This window comes from Tamandua tetradactyla, chromosome 8, assembly GCF_023851605.1.
Source record: "Tamandua tetradactyla isolate mTamTet1 chromosome 8, mTamTet1.pri, whole genome shotgun sequence".
NCBI lineage: Eukaryota > Metazoa > Chordata > Mammalia > Pilosa > Myrmecophagidae > Tamandua > Tamandua tetradactyla.
The window spans coordinates 117,239,410-117,258,487 of NC_135334.1; the positions used below are offsets into that span (position 1 = coordinate 117,239,410).

Below are 19,078 nucleotides of genomic sequence, written 5' to 3' on the forward strand. Positions count from 1 at the left end.
ACATTTCATTTCATGTGAACTGTGTTCCTTGATCCGAAGCAATGCTATGCGGAATACCATGACGATGGATAAGGCATTCTGTAAGCCCACGGATGGTAGTTTTGGCGGAAGCATTGCGTACAGGGAAAGTAAACCCATATCCAGAGTATGTGTCTATTCCAGTTAGAACAAATCGCTGCCCCTTCCATGAAGGGAGTGGTCCAATGTAATCAACCTGCCACCATGTAGCTGGCTGGTCACCTCGGGGAATGGTGCCATATCAGGGGCTGAGTATGGGTCTCTGCTGCTGGCAGATTGAGCACTCAGCAGTGGCTCTAGCCAGGTCAGCCTTGGTGAGTGGAAGTCCATGTTGCTAAGCCCACGCATAACCTCCATCCCTACCATGATGACCACTTTGTTCATGAGCCCATTGGGCAATGACAGGAGTTGCTGGGGAAAGAGGCTGACTTGTATCCACAGAACGGGTCATCTTATCCACTTGATTATTAAAATCTTCCTCTGCTGAAGTCACCCTCTGGTGTGCATTCACATGGGACACAAATATGTTCATGTTTTTAGCCCACTCAGGAAGGTCTATCCACATACTTCTTCCCCAGACCTCTTTGTCACCAATTTTCCAATTATGGTCTTTCCAAGTCCCTGACCATCCAGCCAAACCATTAGCAACAGCCCATGAGTCAGTATACAAATGCACCTCTGGCCATTTTTCCTTCCAAGCAAAATGAACAACCAGGTGCACTGCTCAAAGTTCTGCCCACTGGGAGGATTTCCCCTCACCATTGTCCTTCAAGGACACCCCAGAAAGTGGTTGTAATGCTGCAGCTGTCCACTTTCGGGTGGTACCTGCATATCATGCTGAACCATCTGTAAACCAGGCCCGAGTTTTCTCTTCCTCAGTCAATTCACTGTAAGGAACTCCCCAAGAGGCCATAGCTCTGGTCTGGGAAAGAGAAGGTAATGTGGCAGCAGGAGTGGAAACCATGGGCATTTGTGCCACTTCTTCATGTAACTTACTTGTACCTTCAGGACCTGCTCTGGCTCTATCTCATATATACCATTTCCATTTTACAATAGAGTGCTGCTGTGCACGCCCAACTTAATGGCTTGGTGGGTCAGACAACACCCAACTCATGATAGGCAACTCAGGTCTCATGGTAACTTGGTGGCCCATGGTTAAGCGTTCAGTCTCTTCTAAGGCCCAGTAGCAGGCCAAAAGCTGTTTCTCAAAAGAAGAGTAGTTATCTGCAGCAGATGGTAAGGCTTTGCTCCAAAATCCAAAGGGTCTGCATTGTGATTCTCCTATAGGGGCCTGCCAAAGGCTCCAAACAGCATCTCTATTTGCCACTGACACTTCCAGCACCATTGGATCTGCTGGATCATATGGCCCAATGGCAGAGCAGCTTGCACAGCAGCCTGGACCTGTCGCAGAGCTTCCTCTTGTTCAGGTCCCCACTCAAAATTAGCAGCTTTTCTGGTTACTCGATAAATGGGCCGGAGTAGCACACCCAAATGAGGAATATGTTGTCGCCAAAATCCAAAAAGACCAACTAGGCGTTGTGCCACTTTTTTGGTTGTGGGAGGGGCCAGATGCAGCAATTTTTCCTTCACCTTAGAAGGGATATCTGAACATGCCCCACACCACTTGACACCTAGAAATTTTACTGAGGTGGAAGGCCCCTGTATTTTTGTTGGATTTATCTCCCATCCTCTGACACACAAATGCCTTACCAGTAAATCTAGAGTAGTTGCTACTTCTTGCTCACTAGGTCCAATCAACATGATACCATCAATATAATGGACCAGTGTGATGTCTTGTGGGAGGCAGAAACGATCAAGGTCTCTGCGAACAAGACATAGGGCTGGAGAGTTGATATACCCCTGAGGTAGGACAGTGAAAGTATATTGCTGACCTTGCCAGCTGAAAGCAAACTGTTTCTGGTGGTCCTTACTAATAGCTATTGAGAAAAAAGCATTTGGCAGATCAATAGCTGCATACCAGGTACTAGGGGATGTATTGATTTGCTCAAGCAATGATACTACATCTGGAACAGCAGCTGCAATTGGAGTTACCACCTGGTTGAGTTTACGATAATCCGCTGTCATTCTCCAAGACCCATCTGTTTTCTGCACAGGCCAAATAGGAGAGTTGAACGGGGATGTGGTGGGAATCACCACTCCTGCATCTTTCAAGTCCTTAAGAGTGGCAGTAATTTCTGCAATCCCTCCAGGAATATGGTATTGCTTCTGATTTACTATTTTGCTTGGTAAGGGCAGTTCTAGTGGCTTCCACTTGGCCTTTCCCACTATAATAACCCTTACTGCATGAGTTAGAGAACCAACCTGGGGATTCTGCCAGTTGCTTAGTATGTCTATGCCAATTATACATTCCAGAACTGGGGAAATAACTACAGGATGGGTCCGGGGGCCCACTGGACCCACTGTGAGACAGACCTGAGCTAAAACTCCATTGACCACCTGGCCTCCATAAGCCCCCAACTCTGACTAGTGGTCCAGAGTGACGTTTTGGGTCCCCTGGAATTAATGTCACTTCTGAACCAGTGTCTAATAATCCCCGAAATATCTGATCATTTCCTTTTCCCCAATGCACAGTTACCCTGGTAAAAGGCTGTCGGTCTCCTTGGGGAAGACTTAGAGGAAGATTAACAGTATAAATTTGTGGCAGTGTAACAGGTTTCTCCCCCATAGGGACCTGGCCTCGCCTTCATTCAAGGGGCTCAGGGTCTGTAAACTGTTTCACATCTGGAAGTTGATTAAGGGGCCGTGACTCAGGTTAAACTTCTGTCCCCTTGACCTAGAACTCTTTTGTTTATACAACTACAACAAGAATTTAGTAGACTGCCCTTCTATTGTATTTCTAGGTACCCCATGATTTACTAGCCAATGCCACAAATCTCTGTGTGTCATATAATTCTGATGCCTCCTTTGAGTTTACTGTCTATTATAATAGCCGCGTCTACTCTGTCTTTGGTGATTAAGTGCTGCCACCTGGCTTCTGCCAACTCGGGATCCTGTCATCCCCATTGTATTTAAGGATTCCAGCTCAGTGACAGCAGTTCCTCCAGTAATATCTGACCTACAGAGAAGTGCAACCACAGAGCTCTTCAGGGTTGATGGTGCTAGTCTCACAAACTTATTTCTCATTGTTCTGGTAAAAGGTGCATCCTCTGGACATTCCTGGGGTGTAAGAGCAGGCTTTGCATGATAAATCCACTCTAACATTCCAATCTCTCTAAGCCTCTGGATCCCCTCATCTACATTATACCAGGGCAGTTCTGGCATTTCAACCTCAGCTAATGTTGGCCACCTTTTGATCCATGTTTCAACTAACCACCCAAACAAGCTGTTAACACCTTTTCTAACCACTCGAGCTATAACATTGAATGCAGAATCTCTGCTTAGTGGGCCCATATCAATAAATTCAGCCTGATCCAGCCTTATATACCTCCCACCATTATCCCACACTGTTAAAATCCATTGCCACACATATTCCCCTGATTTCTGTCTATATAAATTGGAAAACTCAAACAGTTCTTTTGGAGTGTAACATACCTCCTCATGTGTGATACTTTGTACCTCACCTTTAGGGGCCTGTTGGGACTTTAGTCCAGTTATAGGTCTAGAAGAAATGAGGGGTGGTGGGGGTGGGTCATGAAAAGAATTAGAAATATCTTCCATGCCATTTGCTTCAGGGCCTTCATTTGCAGTTTCATCTGGTGAAACAGGAATAATAACTCTAGGGCTAATCCCTTCAGGAGGAGGTTGGGTGGCCAATTCCTCAAGGCAGGCTGGAGGTGGGGTGGCTATGTCCTCAGGGCAGACTATTACAGGGTTATATAGAGAAGACTCAGCATGGCCTAGGGTTTCAACCTCGCCCCCAACATCATTATCAATCCATATGTCACCATCCCATTTTTCAGGGTCCCACTACTTTCCAATCAATGCCCTCACTTTAACAGCAGACACCATGCAAGACTGAGATTTCAGTTTACGTTGTAAAGTTGCTACTCTAACAATAAGATTCTGAGTCTGATTTTCAGAGATCTCAAGTCTATGGCTACAGGAAATAAGATTTTCCTTCAGGATACTCATAGAAACCTCTACATCTTTCAGACGGTGCTTAAGCTTCTTGTTTGAAGCCTTAAGCCCATCCCTTTCACCCTTTAATGTAGACAGTGTATCTAACAACAACCAACCAACATCTCTATAACTCTTATTTCTACAAAACTCTGTAAAGGTGTCAAAAACATTATCCCCCAGAGTCTGGCTTCGTACAAGCGAAGCATTAGGAGAATCGAATGATGATATTTTTACTATCTCCTTTACCAACTCACTCCATGGATTGGGAGTGTCATTCTGATTATGGGATTCAGAGTCCTTAGTGTCTCTGAGTCCAGTCAGAGTAGAAAACCATTCATAAAAACCCATTTTTAAGATTCTGTTTCTTGAGAATCACTCCTGGTACCAAGATGTATTAGTTAGGGTTCTCTAGAGAAACAGAATCAACAGGGAACACTTGCAAATATAAACTTTATAAAAGTGTCTCATGTGACCATAGGAATGCAGAGTCCAAAATCCACAGGGCAGGCTGCGAAGCCGATGACTCCGATGGATGGCCTGGATGAACTCCACAGGAGAGGCTCACCAGCCAAAGCAGGAATGGAATCTGTCTCCTCTGAGTCCTCCTTAAAAGGCTTCCCATGATTAGATTTAGCATCACTAATTGCAGAAGACACCCCCCTTTGGCTGATTACAAATGAAATCAGCTGTGGATGCAGCTGACGTGATCATGACCTAATCCTATGAAATGTCCTCATTGCAACAGACAGGCCAGCGCTTGCCCAATCAGATGAACAGGTACCACAACTTGGCCAAGTTGACACGTGTCCCTAACCATGACAGTAGGAATGGGGTTTTTATTTGCAAATATTATTACATGCCAATTTCCTCTCTCAAAGAACAGCTGATGTCTAGACCATGATCCAAATTTTCAAATAAGAATGCAAAACCACACAATGGATTTTGAACCCAAATAGGAGACTCCTGAGAATTTTTTTATAGGTGACTTCACTTCTTTCAGTATATTAAAAAAAAAACTCTCGAACTTCCCAATCTAACTTTTGTTATCTTAAACTTTTAGTTAATGGCAAAGCTGTTTTGCTTTTATTATTTTTTTTAATTCCGAAATACTTACTGAAGTGTTAAGCCAGCTTAGTTGGACAAAGTGACAGCTTCTCTGTGGTACTTCAAAAATTAGTCATCCTGTGGTGTAGTGTGTATGAATTAAGAAGATGTTAAACAGCTGTATACAGTTAAAATAATTATCATGGTCTCTATAAACAAGTTCCACCTAGAGATCTGTATGTAGAACTAAAGTTTACTTCAGAATAAACCACAGACAAATAGGGAGGGAAGAGAATCAGAAATTTTGCAGAGTGGTACTTGACCCAATCTTAGAGACAAAGCGGAAGAACAATTCTTAAAACAAGAGGAAAAGTTGTTTGTTTTTTTAGGTGAAAGTTACAAATCTGATACATTAATAATTTTCTACTTTATTTCAGTACAATTTTTAACATACAGTCTACTGTTTCTCAAGGTGTTTAACAACTTGAAACAAAATTTCTATAAACCACTCGCAAACAGTAAAATTTAAGTAAAATGCTTGCAGTCTTCCTTGAAAACAAAACTCAGGTTAAAAAAAAAAATGACGGGTGCAAGTTCTGCTCTCTGTTGCAATCTTACTTCAGATTTACCATTCCTTTTCTTCTTTGTGTCTGTCCTTCTTATTTTTCATGGGTGCTTCTTCATCTTCAACAATCCCTTGCTCCTGGTATTTGTCATGAGTCCATTTTGGACTACCTGATGTTTTAAAGTTAAAGTGCCCTCTCTGTCCCAATGAAAAGTACCATGACCTCTTCCTTCGACTCAACAATCCATGCCATTATCTCTGTCATCAGTGCAAGAAGTACTTCTTGCTCTTTGGGGTATATTAGGGACCCCAATCCTCTTCCTTCAGTCTCTTTTGAAAAGTCCTATTTGAGTTGTTTGGACCAGTATTTATCCCAGTAAAATCTCCTCTGGCTCTTCCTCTGCATCTAATTTGAGAAAGGTTCCTGGTGGTTGGCCAACACCTGCAAAGCCTGAATATTCTTTTAGCTCATGGTGAGGTCTGAATTCTTCTTCTCTTTCTTTCTTGCTTTCCTTTCTTCTTGAGAACTGGGAGAAGAAGTTGATGCTGAGGAGGATGAAGATTGAGAATGACCTTGCTCTCTGCTTTTATGTTTCCTGTCATCTTTTATAAGATTTGTATTTTTTGACATCTCTTTGGAGTTTTTCCTGCTTTCTTGATCCGCTGGATTTCCTGAAGCCTTGGATTCCTCCATTCTTTGCTTCTTTCTTTTCTATGATGATCAATGTCATGTCGAAGATCAACAGAATCGTACATCAATTTTTTGACCTCCCTTTCGATTTTCTTCCTTAAAAACTCTCTCTTCTTGTGCTAAATGGGTATGCTTCTCCAGGGCACTTGGAGAGATGTTAGTTCTTCTGTGGGTCTCAGGGCCGTTTTGCTGGGCATTGCACTCTTCAGTGGCTTTCTGATATGAAGTGAACCTCTCGTTTAAGGTCATTCCAGCTTGTCTGAAGTATTGCTCTTTAACAAGATGAATCAAGGGCAGAATGTGTTGAATAAATGACTCTGAAGTGCTTTTGCTGGCCTGTGGCAACTTAATGTGGTCAAAGATGGACTGGAATTCTTGCTCCTTCTTGACAGAATAGAGGAGTGTATTACAGGTAGCTTACCTTTAGTCAAGGAAGCAGGTCTGTTGGAATCCTCAAGAGTAACAGGTGCCCTTTAGAGTTTGATTTCAGGACGATGAGAATCACTGGCTATCATTTTGATCTTAAGTGGGCTCTCGCCTCAGAAGGTTGACTCTTCTTGGACACCCAGAGTCTACTGAAGAGGGGTCTGTAATAAAAGAGGACTTTGAGCTTTTCGGACTTTACCTGCTCAGGTGATTGAGTTTCTTTCTTTACTATTATTCTCTCAGTACTTTTGTCATCTTCCTTTTGCTTATCTTTATATAGTACTAGGCATTTCCACTATGTATCTAGTCTCTTTAAGTTTATAATTTTCCTTCTCTAAATCCATCACTTTTTGTATTGCCTTTCAGTGAAACTTTAAACTTGTACTTGGGCCCTTCCTCTTTAGCATTTTGGTGAGATATAGTAGCAAAATCTGTGAGAACCGACTCCCTGAACTGTCTATAATCCTGTTTCCTCTGTGTCATCTCCTTCTGAATCAAACTTTTGTTTTCCAGACTCTTTATCACTGAAGTAATCTAGAGCTTCCTGATAGTCCCATTCATCATCTGTCTTCCCTTTTTCTGATCTTTTCTCCTTTGGGGCCTCTTTATCCCAGGTATTTCCCCTATCAAGCAGGAATGCTCTAAACTCTTCATTTGTAAACCTTCTTAAAGAAGCTTCCAGCCTTTGCGGTTTCCTGATCTCCACCATCAAGATTAAATGAGGAATGGCTCCTAGTCTCATCTCTTGGAGCATTCTGTGGAAGATTGTTGTTTCAGGGCTTCTGCATGATGGGATGTGATGAACTGGACTATTCTGAGAAGAACTGTATCGACTCGACCCATTTCCTACAGAACCACACCAGACCTCTCGGGACTATGCTGAATGGAATGAGAATTACGGGAGGGGGTGTTTTTTTGAAGAGTGGACTCTACTGAGCATGGGGGCATCAGAGCAAGAGGAACTCTGACTAGGTGGTGTGGCAACAGGTGAAGGACGATGGGGTGACCGGGGACTGTTCTCATAAGCTGAAGGGCCATGCCAGCTATCACCAGATGTGGCTGATTTACTAAACTCGTCAATAGATTCAGATGGGTCATTTTCATATGTACCTTTTGGCTCCTCCTGTGTTTTATTTTACAAAGGCTCTCTCCATGGGGTTCCCTTTCAGCTGTTTTTCCAGAGACCCTTGTCTTCTAGAGACAGATGATTTGCTATAAGGGGATGAAGAAGGAGAAGAGGAGGATCTTGAGACCTAGAGGATCTATGAATGGCAAGACCTGCTTCTGGATTTCTGAGAAGAACCAGATCTTCTTTTTGGACAACTGGAGTGTGGACAACCTTGTCTAGAACTAGAATGTCTTCAATTCCTGACAGGTCTATAACCATCTTGATAATATCTACATCCTCCCCTTCTTGATGTTACTCTCTGCCCCTTCCTTCCAACCTATACACATGTCTCATTTCTCTATTATTTCTGTAATCTTGACAATAATCTCTAGAATAAATAGAATCTCTACTATGAGATCTTGAGTATGACCTGGAACAAGACCTAGAACTGTATCTCTTTTTTCTAGAGTGTGATCTTGATCTTGACTGAGAACTGGACTGTGCTAGACTTTGATCTTGAAGTATGTGATCTGGAATTGGAGTGAACCATTTCTTTACTCCTCGGGCTTTACACAGAACCAAGCAGACAAGTAAGGTATTTGAGATACTGTAAAATTGTTTCTGAAGATGATATTCTGAGAAATTAAACTCTAAATTCAAATTCCTCATATGCTGGGGCATAGTTCCATTGTAACTACACAGCAGCCATTTCCCAACTCAAGAATAAGAGGAAAACCATGCTATTTTTATTTTATCTTTTGTGAATTAGCTAACATGACTTCTGTTTATTTTTCTAACAGGTTTTTTTTTCTTTTCGGCATTTTACTTATATATAATTTATATAAATGAAAGATAAACCCATTCTTTGCCATCTTGATATTTTCCTAGTTTATTGCATGCCTTTTATAATATCATTACTCTTGATAAAGTTTCAAAGTTAAAACCAGCACCAGTGTTTTTTTGTTTTTTTGTTTGCTTGTTTGTTTGTTTGTTTCAAATTAAGACTTTATGTGGCAGGGATTGTCCTGCCCTGGCCAGGATCCCTTGGAGACACCTCCTAAGCCCACTACTGCTTCTTGTTTCTTTCTGACTGGGGATGTTTCCTTATTGCCAAGAAGTCCCTGATCTGTATGACATGCAAGCAAATAGTGCTTGGGAGTTATGGTGCTCAACCAGGGAGGGACTGAAGTCCCAGCCTCCTCATGCATCACGGGAACCATTCTGCAGAGTCCTCCACGCAATCTCACAGAGCATGTGCAATGAAAGTGAGTCCCAGATACCCATAGCAGTCATCTGCATATTAACACACATTTTATGGGTTCTCCTCCCTTTCTCATCTCAAGTCTTTTACCTCATGCATTTCCTGGGAGTGTCTTAGGAACAAACTACTTGTACCCAAAGTCTTGTCTCAGTGTTGGCTTTTGGGGAAACCCAAATTAAGACACATCAGTCTCATTAAAGTGTTTCAGTGGCTTCTTGTTTTTGGTCTCGATTCATCCATTTTCTGAAAGTGATGGTTGATTTGGGGAATTCTTCCCATAAGTGGGAAGAATCAATCTGAGGAAACAATTGAACAATTCTCTCTTCACTACATTTGTATATTTGAAAAAGACCTATGATTAGTGTTTCTCTCGACGTTGCTGCTCTTTAGATATTGATGTGGAAATTTTCTTTTTCTGCATTTCTATTATTGTGGAGTTTGAAAAAGTTGGAAAACCACTGTTCTAAATGATTTCTAATATACTTTCCTGCTCTGAAATATTTTTGCCCCTTATAAAACTTAATGTGACTCTGGACACATACCTTTCATGGTTGACTGAGTTATTCTTTCCTTTTTCCATAGATATATTTGCAACTTATGTAGCAATTTAGACTGCTTACTAATTTACTTACTCTTTCATGCATTCACTTAGAAAACATTTGCTGATTGTGCTCTGTATATAAAGTAGGGGTTACCTGAGCAGGAGAAGGAGCACTGGACTTCAACAGAAAAGCCTCAGACTATAGCCAGCTCAGACATTTATTTTCTGTAAACTTCAAGCCAGTCCTTTACCCTCTAGTTTGTTTCCTCATATCTAATAATACATAATTATACTAAATAAAAATGCTGGCAACCATTAAGGGCTTACAGGGAACCAGACACTTCCAGTCAATAATGTATTTTATTAACTGATTTAATTCTGTTTGGCAAATACCATTGATATCTACATTTAACAATGGGGAAACAAAGTCTCAAAGAGGTTAAGAAACATGTCCAACCTTACAGGTCTAATAAGTAGCTACATTAGGATTTGGATCAAGGTGTTTTTCTTTTCACTTCAAAGTTTACCCTTTGAGCTCTATTCTGCTTTTCATAAAATAATACATTTCAATGCAATTTATAATCCCCATACATGCGACATGATGAAGTTGGTGTAATATTTAGAACATTATACCAAATGCTTAGGGGGAAAAAGTGAATGTTTGTATGTATTTTCTAGCTTGGGAGAATAAACATATGGAGTTTGTGTGTGTGTGTGTATGTGTGTGTGTTTGTGCGTGTTTTCTTTTCTTTTTTTTTTCTTATTTTCTATTTGTGGGCAGGCACTGGGAATCAAACCCAAGTCTCCGGCAAGGCAGGAATCTAACCCGGGTCTCTAGCATGGCAGGTGAAAATTCTGCCACTGAGCCACTGAGCCACCGTTGCACAGCCCAACATATGGAGTTTTAAGATGGAGTTTGAAGAAAATAAAGTCGATGTGGCTTTGGAGCTTGTTCAAAATATTACTGTATCTCAACAATGAAATCTTCGAAGAATCTAGGATTCTAGAAGGGAGTTACAAACTTCATTGTCCCCAGGATTCAATCAGGTAGCACAAACAAATGAAGTAAGCAGGGGGTACAGCAATAGAGAATGCTAAACAGCAGAACACACATCTACCTAAAAATTGTGTAGCCTTACTCAGCTTTAGCTATGAAAGACTGCAGGCCTAGGGTGGCTGAAGATTTAGATTTTTTTAGTGAAAACTTTTGACATTGAAATGCTGGAAATGAATTCATTTTATAGAGAAGACAAAGTATCTCAACAAACAACAAGAATAACAACAAAACAACTTGACACTAGGAAAAAAATAAAGCCTTCAGAATACTTTTAGGGGACTCTTCCTTTACCAATGCTTGGCTAAGCAGGTCACCCATGCTTTTCTCTTTCCTAGTATCTAATTTCCTCTTCATCTCCAGAACCGTGAACAGGACAAGGAGGTGGGAATCAATATATATTCTTTCACATAAACCACACAGCAACCCAGTGAGTTAGGCATGATTATACCTTCAGGCATTCATGCAACTAGAAACAAAATGCAAAACAGGTGGGCAGGAGATTACAAACTAATATACACTGGTGTGCAGAAGAAACATCCAGGAAAGAGACAATAGTGAATAATGAAGCTAATCACCTCCTCCAAGGTGGCATGCTTTGAGGAAGGCTTTTAAAGAAAGGGACTATGAAATGGTAAATTTAGGGCTTGCCTCAGGTTATACATCTGAAGAAGAAAACATTTTAAGAATTAGAATTTATTTAGAAAATACATTAGCATCAAGCATTTTCATTCTGAGCAACATACTTTCATTGAAGGGATCCAGATCCCCTCCCCTCCCCAAATTTTCAAGAATTTCAGATCAACTCTTTCCTTGATCCAGAGGCTGAGGATATCCTTTTTCAAGAACCGTGCGTCTTGAGCAGACTTTCTGATTCAAAGATGGGATGCATTTGACTGTGAACAGGCACAGGCCTTTCCTGGAGATGAGCCACACATTTGCTTTTCCTTGGAGACTGAGATGACACTTTTCTTTCAGAAAACAGGTGCCTATCGTTTCTGTGTGCCCCATTTACACCTTTATTTTCCACCTTAGCCTCATAGTCAGGGATGTGCCTAATACAGCGTAAGCATTTTTGCCTCTAAAAAAATGAACCTGAGGGCGAGATTAGCATACAATGCATCCGTTCCCCAGGCGTTCAGCAGAAAATGAACAAGTATTGCCCAACGAGTGGAATAACAGGTTTGTTGACAATGTCAGTGGAGGTGTTCAATCTCCAGGCCGAGAGGGTGGGCGGGCAGACTAAGGGAAGAAGACAAAGAACAGTGGCTCTCTGCTCCCTTCTCCTCTCTACCAGTTCTTCCAACACACGGATGGGCAATTGCTAGCAGATTTTCAAGTGGAGAATTCAGGGTACTGCTCAGCCTAAAATATGAAACTTGAGACAAAGGAAGTGGCAACAAGGCAAATGAAGTTAAAGAGAAACTGCTACTGGATGGCTAGAGGATCAGGGGATGGAAGGACAAGCCCTTTATTGCAGAAACCAATTCCAACAGGAAGCTTGGAAGACTATGTTCTCTGGGATGATGCCAACAGTGTCTTTGGAAGTTAAGAGGAGTCAATCTTCCCAGGCAGTGGTCTCTTGCACAGCATCACCTCTCTCTTCCTTTGCTCTTTGTTGATATTCAGATGAATTAATGAGAAAAATAATGGTCTTCTTGGACTGTATGTATAGGGTAATACTTTTGCCATGATCCTGCACATTGCCTTCCATTGCAAATGAGCTAATAGTTTCTGAAGATTCTTTCTTGACATCTCATGGTGGTAGTCATTCTCTCTCTCTCTCTCTCTCTCTCTCTCTCTCATACACACATATACCTGCACACTTATACACATTAAACCTCAGATAAAACATTAGATAAGTTGGTTGTGTGGCATTACAGAAAAACAAAACAAAAAACTGGTGTACTACTTCGTTTGTGGGATATAAACAAACAAAATTTAAAAATCTGGATGGCTGACTAAGCTTTAAACACTACAAACAATAGGGCCCTGGAAAAGAGAATGTTAAAAAGTGGACAGCTGTATGCAATGATTAACATCCTATTTGCACAATTTTGGAAATAAGAGACAGTAAACATTCAAATGAAGCAATTATTTGGCTAACAAATGATTGAATGGAATGGAAGGCCTACTTAGCTATTATGGATTAGCTATAAGGGAAGCAAAGTATGTGCGCTGTGGGGCATATGTATGGTAACCAGATAGATAATCTACAGACCTTTTCTCTACTTCTCCTCTCTGTCCCCACTTAAGGATACAGAAAATGACTTTGTTAGCTGTTAAATAAATCTGGGAAGTTATCACAGTGATTTACCAGAAAGGTGAGCTAGATAAGCAAGAAAACCTTTGGGAAAGAGAGATTATTGGAGAAAGTTATCTGAGCTGCATAGCAAGAGATAGAGTGGCAAAGCCAGCTTTTGAATCAGAACGTGTCTGTGGCTAGGAAGGAGTAGATTATTCATCCTAAAAAATTCTCTAGGTCACAGAAGAGGAGGGAAAATGAAAGGTGTGTTGTAATGACATAGTGACACAGTCTGTTCTCCACCTGGGATTGAGCAGTTGATGTTGCCAAAAGCCCTGTTTTGTCCAGACACCCTCTGTTTTAACTGTTCTGCTATCAGTGCCAACATAGCAATTCTAAACACTTCCTGCTGCATCCTGATTTGCCCTGCAGGGTGTAAGCTGCTGATATCTAGTCATTTTTAGACCAAGGAAAACAAAAACAATTGCATTTGCTACCTGAGAGATGGAAGGCAATTCATACCAGCTCTGTTTCCTTCCAAAGCTCTTTTCTGGGGTACACCAGTGTAGCTAGAAATAACTGAACCAGAATCTCAATGTAAAATAACCCCCCTGCAATCTTTAATACCAATAGGTCTTTATCCAGGAAATAAAGGCAAGAATGAGGTAAACAGAACATCAGGGAAAATTGCTTCACCCATTAGGTCTGGAGCTGCCAAGGGGAAATGAACAGTCTTCCATCCAATTCTGGGGCAGTGGTTGAGAAACAGGTAGTGAAATGAATCAAGGCTGCTTTCTTCCCCAGCTCTTGAATTCTTACGCTCTGTCGAAATCATCAGGCACATTTTCATCACTCTCTTTTATTGAGTTTTATAAAATAAATGATTCAAGAACAGCAATCAATTACAGTCCACCGATTAGTATAATTCAGAAGAACAGAGCTCCTGTTTGCTACAGGCAATAGCTGCTAAATGTTGACTTTGCACTTATACACTCATAATGTATTATCCTTGAAGTGCCAGAGAGTTGTGTTGTTGTGGTGATTGTTTCTCTTTTGTTGACTTCCATGGTTATTCAGAAACATTGCAGAAGTCAAGTTCCAAGTGTCACAAGGCAACAAGGTATCTTGGGCTAATGGTGACAATCTATTTTAAGGAGAGAGTATAGTCTCAGCAGCCAATAAAACATATGTCATCCTGCAACTCAACATGGCAGCACTAGGGGATTGCCTCACAAGTGTCACATTGCAAAAATCAGCGTTGGCTGGCTTGTTTGTGGGAATAAGATGAACTGAGCTCAGTCACAGAACTTTACTATTGTGAACCCATCTTCTTTACATTCTTCTGTCATCCTCTTAGCCCTTTCTGTTCTTCCTTCCTTCCATTCCTCTTACCACCATTTCTGACCTTCTTTTCTATGTTTGTTCACCTTTAACTTTATTCTCACTCCTTTTGTACGTGCCATTTTTTTTTTGTTAGATGCATAGTGTATAATAAAATATAACTCTTGCTCCCTGCATTTTAAAGACTCACGGACTGAGCCGTGCAACGGTGGCTCGGTGGTAGAATTCTCACCTGCCATGCTAGAGACCCAGGTTGGATTCCCAGAGCCTGCCCATTGTCAAAAAACAAAACAAAACAAACAAAAAATCTCATGGACTAACTCTATACCAATACAATTAAGAGGCCAAAACAAAATCCTCAGTGAAGGAAATAACCCATTCTCCTGTGGTCCAGGGAGATCCTGGTGAGGTCTCGTGAAAGAGAGGACATTTTGCCCATGTTGGTTCCACTTACTGATTTCATCATTTAATAATTATAGCCAGCCTACTTTAATCACTTGCTTTAACTTTTTTCCTTAACATTCATCTCCTTAAAATATTTATATATTTTTCTTTTGTATTTCTTATCTTCTTCCTCTGCCAGGACATTTTCTACAAAGGTAGGGACTTTATCTCTAATTGCCATTGCCAAGGTTCACCCCTGTGCTAATTTTCTATAGCTGTTCTAATAAATTAGCACAAATTTAGTGAGTTAGAATAACACAGATTTTTTTATCTCACAGTTCTGGAGGGGAGATGTTTGAAAGATATCTCATGGGGTTGAAGCTCTGGAATTGACTGGCCTGTGTTCTTTCTGGGGACTCGAGGAAAGAACTGGGTCCTCTTCCAGCTTGCAGAAATTCCCTGCTCCTGACTCCTTTCCGTCTTCTAAACCAGCAGGTTGCATCACCCTGTCCTAGGACTCCTTCATCACTTCTCTTCCTCTTCTGCCTCCTTCTTCATCTTCTAAGGATCTTTGTGATTTGATTGCACCCACCAAGATAAACTGGAAAAATAGTCCCTACTCAAGATTCTTAATTTAACCATATCTTCAAAATCCCTTTTGCTATATTAGGTAATATATTCACAGCTGCCAGGATGCCTTTGGAGGAGGCATAATTCTGCCGACTACAGCCCCCCCCCCATTGTATTTCTTTGTTTCTTCTTCCTATTCATCTCTTTTCATTAATTCCTTTTCCCCAAGCATTCTAAGAAATGGACCAAATTTCTCTTTTTTCTATACCTCTCTCTTAAAGGGGTATGAAACATTCTTCCAAATATCTGTATAAATTAATCAGTAGCTCCAAGAACCTAATATTTTGCCGAATCTGAGAAGAATCTGAGAAAAGAGGTTGATTTCTTTCTCTTTTTTTTAAACTTCTTATTAATTCTTATGGTATTATGTTTCCAAGTATTAGAACATGAAAAAAGGCTGCTAAGTTTGGGGAAAAGAAGATTATGATTTAGTTTTGATTTTCCTTAATCTCACATTTAGGAAAGTAGCTGAAACTCTGTGTCATTTCCTCGGTATAAAGTGATAAAATGGGATCTATCCCAGTTCCCTACAGATAATCATTTTGGGTTCATTGGGCTCTTCATTCCCTTATTTATTCAGTGAGTATATGCGTGTTAAATGCGTTCAAAGAACAGAAAAGACTAAAAGATAATTGAAAACCAAGTGAATGACTGCTTAGCAAAGGCTTCATGAAAAAGGAAACTCGAACTGAGTCTTAAGGAGTATGATTAGCACCACAAGGCAGAAAAAGCTGGCAAGGAGAGTGGTTGGTTGGATGATCAAATAAAATGTTGAGGGTGGAAATGCTTCTCAGTGTAAATCATTATTATCTTCTTAATAAGCAATTTGCAATTCTCCAATAAATTCCTATTTTATGAAAAATAATGATTCCTTATAAAAATTTTTGAAAAGTAAAAGAATCAAAGAAAAAAAAAAACCTTGCAGATAATCTCAACACTTTGCAATAGATGTCTGTCAATGATACTACATATTTCCTCTGATTATCTGAACCCTGAATATATTTTCCAACCTGTGGATCACATTTGAATACTGCTTTCCTATTTCAGTGTTTTAGAATGAGCATTTTCCCTTTAAATATTGCTTGCGAATGGCATTTTAAGACTCTAATATTGTGTCATATGTATGTACGATTTGATTTAACCATTCTGCAACTTTAGACCTTAGTTATTTCCATTTCTCTTGCTATCATAAAAAAAGCCATTACAATAACTACCCTTGCACATAAATCTTTACCCACATGTATGATTTTTAAAAGCTATATTCATAGTAAGGTGCTTAAGAATATCAAAACACTTGAACATTTATTAAATTGCTTTTCCATATGGTCATGCAGTATAGCATAAAGGAATGCCCCTTTCACCTTACCTCTTCTATTTTTATTGTTATTTTAAAAGTTTGGCTCTGGAATGCAAAATGGTACTACTGGCATTTAAAACAGTGTGTCAATTCCTAAGGAAGTGAAGCATGAAATTACCAGATGACTTGACAATCCCACTTCTAAGTATATACCCCAAAGAACTGAAAGCAAGGACTTGAACAGATATTTGTACACCCATGTTCATAGTGGCATTGCTTACAATAGCCAAAAGGCAGAAGCAATCCAAGTGTCCATCAACAGATGAATGATGAACAAAATACGGTATCTTATATGTATACACATATCTCATACAATGGGATACTATTCCACAAGAATAAAGAATGAATTTCTGATACATGCTACAACATGTATGAACCTTGAGGACATCATATTAAGTGAAATAAACCAGACACAGGAGAACAAATATTGTATGATCTTGCTGATATGAAATGACTAGAATAAGCAGATCTTAGGGTGAGAAACTAGAATACAGGTTACCGGGAGCTGGGTCACAGGGATGAGGAATTATTGCCTAATGATTATTAAGCTTCTGTTTGGGGTGATGGAAATGTTTTGGAAATGGATGGCAGTGGTGGGAGCACAATATTGCAAATGTAAATAATATCATTGAATTGTACTCATGAAAGTGGTTAAAAGGGGCAACTTTGTGTTGTATATACATTATAAAAATATTTTTAAAATAAAAAGCTTGGCTCTGTTGACAGTTAAAAACATTACCTCTGTATAATCAACAATTTTCATATTGACACTGAAGTTGAGCTTTCTTCATATGCTTATTATTTATTTTATTTCATCTCTATAGTCTGAATTCTTGGCTTTTGGGGAAGAATCATAGTCTGTGGAAGGGAGAGAAACATGGAGAACATCTCTTCCTTTTACTGTTCCCCTTGTTCAAATCATGACCAACTTGCCTTACCTATTGGCCCTCCTTTCTCCCCTTTACCTTATTTTCAAGAAGTCAAAAAGGGAGAAGAGAAAAAGAAGAGAAAGTGAAAATTCTTCAAAAGAAAAAAGGGAGAGAAAATGAAGAGTTAAGAGGAAGCTGGGTGAAAGACTACTAGAGGCAGATTCCACGGGTGAATTCCCTGCCGACCACACACACACACTCACAGAGCATGGGAGAGAATAAAACTAAAGCTCTGGCTTTCCTACTCTACCCTACTCCTTTTATTACAAACTTACCTGAGGGATGAATGGAGTAGAATTTTAAAGTATTTTCAAGAAGACCTCACACCAAAAACTGTAGGGAATATATGGTGACTTGTCTTCATTCTCTCCCTAGTCATGGATCTAGTACAAAACTTCCTAGTAATGGATTAGTAATCGCAGATGTAAAATGATCTCTTGTAAAACTCACCAAATAACTAAACAAAGATTGACACATTCCAGCAGACAAAGATTGACACATTCCAGCAGAGGAAGTACTCCCACCACAACTGGTACTGAAAAATTGCTATATTTTTCTAGGCCATTTAAATGGAAATCCAACTCAAAGTTCCTCTTTTCTACCTTGCTCGTTTCATCAGGTGAGGAAGCTAAGATGGAGAAGTAATATGACCTTTTCAAAGTCACATCACAAGTAAATGAGAGAACCTAGAATCTAACTCAAGCTGGTGCATTTTGTCCAACACCATGCTGCTTCTGACTTTAGGTAAGTAGAAATTAAGTGGAATCTCTACAGGCATTTCCATTTAATGTCTTAGAGGCAATGCCTCTAAAATTAACTAATTTACTTAATTAAAGAATAACAGTAATTTTGTGCTAGGTGTGAGTGATAACACACATTTGCAATCATATACGTGGAATTCCTATCTACAGAAAGGTTACCCAAAGGAATATTGATGGATTGATGTCCACTTGCTTGAATGAGTCTGTCTAGAAAGTAGATGAAATATTTTAGGCTGTAGGATATTTACAACACACCTATAATTGTAGTGAAGATATTCAGAGTCCTAAGAATAAAATGAGAAAATCCCATATTATATTTATAGAGAGATGGAATTTCTAATAACTTAGATTGAATGTCTTGATTTTAATGACTCAGGCTCTTAGCAACAAGTTTTTTATTGCTGTCCAAATTGCTTTCAAATTCAGGACAATATTCAAGCTTTCCTATTGGATATGTTCCCTGCCATTCTTTGAAGAGCCATTCCATGAAAAGTTAAGGTCGGGGGCACTTTTTGAATATTTCAATTGCTGGGAAATAATTGAATGACTTAGATGATTGAAGATAACTTAACTTACACTTACAGCTTGTGTCTAATGCCAAACAGATTAATCCTCAAGAAATCCCTCAAGGCATTCGCTTTCC

At 39.9% G+C, this 19,078-nt stretch overlaps 1 long non-coding RNA gene and 1 pseudogene across 1 annotated transcript in view; both read right to left on the reverse strand.

The window, feature by feature from the left end:
- Nucleotides 1-8,482, reverse strand: part of LOC143643959 (bcl-2-associated transcription factor 1-like) — a 43,163-nt pseudogene extending 34,681 nt beyond the window's left edge.
- The window catches only part of LOC143643761 (uncharacterized), a 313,677-nt gene that overhangs the window by 112,662 nt on the left and 181,937 nt on the right, over nt 1-19,078 (reverse strand). The gene's annotated exons all lie outside the window — the stretch shown is intronic.